Source organism: Dioscorea cayenensis, chromosome 3 (assembly GCF_009730915.1).
Source record: "Dioscorea cayenensis subsp. rotundata cultivar TDr96_F1 chromosome 3, TDr96_F1_v2_PseudoChromosome.rev07_lg8_w22 25.fasta, whole genome shotgun sequence".
NCBI lineage: Eukaryota > Viridiplantae > Streptophyta > Magnoliopsida > Dioscoreales > Dioscoreaceae > Dioscorea > Dioscorea cayenensis.
Window position 1 is genome coordinate 4,477,481 of NC_052473.1, and position 5,369 is coordinate 4,482,849.

The window sequence follows — 5,369 nt, forward strand, 5'->3', positions numbered from 1 at the left end:
CTGGAGCCCCGTCAGTGACCCCTCAGCTGCATCCTCTCCTCCCCTGACTGTCTCAAAATGGGGCATGATCATCATATACAGTCCTAGTCCGCATCTCTAGACTATCCCCATCAATGTCATAGTGTCTATGCCAAGTGGAGTCAGTACAATGGCCTTCTCGGCCCCCCTGATAGCATCTAATAACCCCATCCAAATGATGAGACTAGTGATGTAAGGCATGAGAATAGAACACCGACTCTAGCATACTGGCCTTAATGACGAAGATAATCGGCCATGATATGCCCCAGATAAATCGGCTCGCGCTGGACCATTGAAAATAAGTAAAGCAAATCCTGCCGACTCAAAACACCTATGCTCTCACCTAGGCCGCTCATTAGTCTACTGAGCACTGCATGTATGTATCTATAGCTCAGCCAGGACAGGCATGTGGCCTTAGACACTCCTGGCTCGTACTGACCCTGTCTACATAACATCTTGTGCACTCTCTGAGGAGTCAAGCTGCCAGGATAATCAGATTGTATGATATGCAGATCAAAAATTGTGTAACACTCATACTGTAATAATGTCCAAATGCTTGGAACTGCATGGTGTCAACACTATCAAATCTGGAATATGACTGGTCGAACTGAAAAGATGCTAGAACCTCGAGCGTCAATATGCAGATAGCTGGATCTCGAATGAATAATAACCTCCTCCAGCTTCCTACAGCGAACAGCTCCTCGTCCTCAGCCGCTAGTTCATCCCCTCGCTACATCTTTCTCAGCGTACTCAAATCCAAAAACCACGACTGTCCAAACCTAAGCTTTGATAGCCTCTCAAATGAAACCTAGTGCTCGGGAATAGCAAATCCCATATCCTCCAACTCAGGAGATGGCTCACGTGGGCACTTGTCAGCTTGCTTCATCGACCGAGGTGCCATATCTATAAAAATTGAACAAGAATCGATCAAAGAAGCTCACAGCTTAATACTGCAGGAATCCACACGGTCGTGTGGAAATTCCACACACCCGTGTAGATTCGCGGGGCATGAAAACAACATGGACGCATGCCAAAATTCTAAAAATACACCATAACTTCGTCTATAAACTCATTCTAAGCATGCATGAACCATCTATTCATAGAAACGAAGTAGCATTCACCATTTTAACCAATTAAAATCAAGTATGGCAAAGAAACAAGAGAAAGAAAGTTTACCAACAAGAAGGAGATGAAAACTCTGAAAATTAGTCGGAAAACTCAGGTAAAACCTTGCTAAATCGACGGTGAAAGACCGGGGAATGAAAGAGTGTATTCTCTAAGCGATTTGGGGGTGTGAAGACGAAGACACGCGAAGCGATTTTAAGGAAAACCGGCGTCTCTTGGAATTCTGCACATCCACACGGGCGTGTAGAAATTACCCACGACCGTGTGACTCCACAGGAGGGCTTCACACGTGCAGACGCCCGCCCTTGTATGCTCTTGGGATAGCACACTTTGTCTCTGAACGCATCCACAAGGATGTGTGGAAATTCCCCACGCCCATGTGCCCGACCCAAAGGGGAACCCACACGTCCCTTGGCTTCTATGTCCAACAGAGAAATTCTTCTAAGTGTTTCCCACGCCCGTGCGGAAATTCCACATGGGCATGTGAATCTTACACAGGGTTACTCACAGGGGCACTCACACGCCCCTGTATCTTCTCGGGATGGAGAAAAACTCTCTACAGAGATCCACATGGGCGTGTGGAAATTACCTACGCACGTATGTTTTCCATAGGGTCAAACACAAGGGCAGACGCACGCCCTTGTGTCTTCTCGGGATAAATCTCTAAGTCTCTGCAGAGAAACACACGCCCATGTGGAATTAACACACGGGCGTGTGACCGTGACAAGGAAATTCCACACGGCTATATGCCTTCTCTGGTTAACTTAGAAAAATCTACAAGCTCTGTAAAAAATTCCTGAACATGTATACACACTCAGAACCTACTTCGATAACGAAAAATAAACCAGAGAATCATGAAACACATGCTCAAACGACCAAGATACTCCAGCACACACATTTATGCACACGAAAACACCCAATAATCTACGAGAAAATCACAACAATGGCATATAAATATCAAGACACCAACACTCAAGCCTTACTCATACACACATTAACTAAAACCTATAAAAACAGTAAAGAACTTGGGTTGCCTCCCAAGAAGCGCTTGTTTAACGTCACTTAGCTTGAAGTACCTTGCCTTACCTCACGGGGGCTCATAGATGAAGGTTTCCCTCTTATCCATGCCCTGAAAACATGATTAACAAAGTCTCTTGAAGGTAGAGGGGGAGTTATCGAGCTTATTACCACATGAGGGTTTGTTACCCTCGCTCGGTTCTTGCACATTCCCAACAGCCTTAGGGCGTTTCTTGGTGGCGTCTCCTCACTCGCTTCATCTTCTAGAGCATCTTATTTACGATCCCCGGAGTAGATGGTATCTTCTCCTCTAGACCAAGCATCAGCACTTCTTCATTATCCATCTCTTGGTCTACTAACCCCTCGTACTGGTCCGGATTCAACATTTTCTGCACATATTTATCAATTAGTTCAACGGTAGTGTCAAGAAAATAAAGAGTATCATCAAAGTCATGAGAATGTCGCATGGCTTCAGTGAGGCGATAAGTAAGCTTATCATCGCTAACCCTCAATGTCAACTCCCCAGCGTCCATGTCGATAAGTGCCTTAGAAGTGCGCAAGAATGGCCTCCCAAGTATCAAATGAATATCTGCATCCTCATCGACATCCAACACTACAAAGTCTACAAAAAATATGTACTTGTCCACCTTCATAATAACATCTTCAATGATGCCCCTCGGATGTCTCACCGTTCGGTCCACCAATTGTAACGTCATCCGAGTTGGCCTAGGCTTTCCCAAGCCTAGCTTCTGAAAGAAAGTGTATGGCATGACGTTGATACTAGCCCCTGAATCTACCAATGCCATCTCTTCACCCATATTACCAATGTTGCATAGAATTACGAAGCTTCCAGGGTATTTTTTCTTGTTCGGCATATTCTTTTGCAAAACAGCCGAACAAGAGGCATCTAAGATCACCAATGCACTCTCTTCCAACTTTCTCTTGTTGGTCAAAAGATCCTTCAAGAACTTCGCATACTGAGGTATTTGAGACAACGCCTCCACAAAAGGAATGTTGATGTGCAATTGCTTGAATAGACTTAAGAACTTCTTCTATTACTCATCATTTTGGTCATTCTTCACTCTTGAAGAATAAGGGATTCTTAGCCTGTAAGGTGGGGGTGCCACCTCCTTCTACATGTTTGATCTTTCCTTAACCTCCACGACCTCGGGTGCTTCAACATTGGTCTTCTCACTAGGAGATCTACCTTCAACATCACGACCACTCCTTAAAGTGATCACCTTCACATGTTCCTTCAGATTAGTTTTGGTGTTGCTAGGTAGACTCCCTTGAGGTCTCTCCGATAAAGACTTCGCAATTTGCCCCACTTGATTTTCTAGATTGTGTAATAAAGCGGTGTGGTTGCGAAGTGTAGCTTCAAATGATTGAAACCGTGTATCCGATGATTGCACAAATCTGGTCAAAGCTTTCTAAGTCGGTCATTCTATTTCCAAGCCTGAAACTCGATTCTCCATGTTCAGGGCTTGTTGTTGTTGGAAACCCGATGGTGCCATGGCCTTTTGCTGCCCTTGGTTACTCCATGAAAAATTAGGGTGGTTTCTCCACCCTTGGTTGTAAGTGTTACTATAAGGATTGCCTTGTACTCTTCTCGAATTTCCCATAAAATCTACTTGTTCAGTTGGGGCTGAAGTAGCAATCGAAATAGGACAATCAGATTGCATATGTGAAACCCCACAACCATCACAACTTGTGACAGCGGATACCCTCGGTGAAGTCAATGTATCCAATTTCATGCTAAATGCCTCTACTTGGGCTGCAAAAGATGTAGCCGCATCAATTTCATGGAGTCTGGCCACTTTTTCTTTTCTCTTGCATTCCATTGGTAGCTATTCATGGCCATTTCTTCTAGCAATTGTCAGGCTTCTTCAGGGGTCTTGCTCCCCATTGTACCTTCTGTGGTGGCATCTAGAAGTTGTCTTGTACTTGAATTCAACCCATTATAAAAAATCTGAATGATCATCCATTCGGGGAACCCGTGTTGTGGACACTTCCGCAAAAGGTCCTTGAATCTCTCCCAAGTCTCAAATAAGGATTCAAGTTCAATCTGAACAAATTAAGATACCTCATTGCGAAGCTTTGCTGACTATCCCGGAGGAAAGTACGTTACAAGGAAGGCTTCGACCATGTTGTTCCATGTTGTGATAGAAGGTCTTGCCAATGAATGGAGCCATTGTTTAGCTCTTTCTTTTAGAGAAAATGGGAAAGCCCTCAATCTTATAGCATCATCCGTAACACCGTTGATCTTCAGCATGTCACAAACCTCCAAGAAGTTTTCAATGTGATTGTTTGGATCCTCATCGGCCAAACCATTGAACTGCGCTGACTGCTGTATCATTTGGATGAATGCTAGCTTTAGCTCAAAATTTGGAGCTATAATCAGGCGCCGCACGATACTCGACTACGTGCCCATAATTAATTATCTGGCATAGTCTGAAAGTGTTCTCTGTTGTTCATTCTGCTCTGCCATATTTTCTGACCCTTCACACTTGACTTCTGCTAGATTTAACAGTTCTTACACAGGTTCTTTACCCCTTTTTCTCAGTGTACATTCCAATTCAGGATCTCCTTCAACCAATGTCGAAGGGTTCCCTCAGGTCATAACCTAGAGCTGTACCAAAAGAAAAAAAATAAATCAGAACAATGATAGAATAAGAAAAGATGAAATAGAATGAATGGTAAATAGCTAAAATAGCAAAGTGCAAAGTGCTTCCAAAATGCCTATTCAAAGCCAACGGCGCCAAAAACTTGACACAACCCTTGCGTGTGACCCCCAAGTGCACAGGTTGTCGAAGTAATAAATCCCAGGTGAGTGGGGTATCGTATCCACAGGGAATAAGGAATAGAAACACCAAGATTGCTACTTAACTAAGCGGAAATAAAGCAATGATGGTATGGATAAAGATCGATGCAAATAAACTAAAGAGAAAAAACAAAGATAGTAACAATAAAATCAGAGGAAAGGCAATCGATAAAAGTGAGGTACTTGAATATTGTTCCTCCTAGGATTATTGCTTCAAGTGCAAAACCAACTATTATGCTTCCTAACTAATACTTAATGAGTCATGGATATCCTTAAATACACTGTCCCAAACCTAAGGTCAACCGTGACTAACTCTAGACTATGCCCCGGTGGAGAAATCAACCAGTCTTAATACCTCACACTGTGTAAAGTTGCAAGAAGCTCTAGG

General features: G+C 43.5%; 1 non-coding gene across 1 annotated transcript; it reads left to right on the top strand.

Moving 5' to 3' along the window:
* Positions 1-4,151: 4,151 nt before the first annotated feature.
* On the top strand, positions 4,152-4,257 carry LOC120257814. Its single transcript, XR_005535898.1, has one exon. It is a non-coding gene; the product is annotated as a small nucleolar RNA R71 (small nucleolar RNA).
* Positions 4,258-5,369: the final 1,112 nt, after the last annotated feature.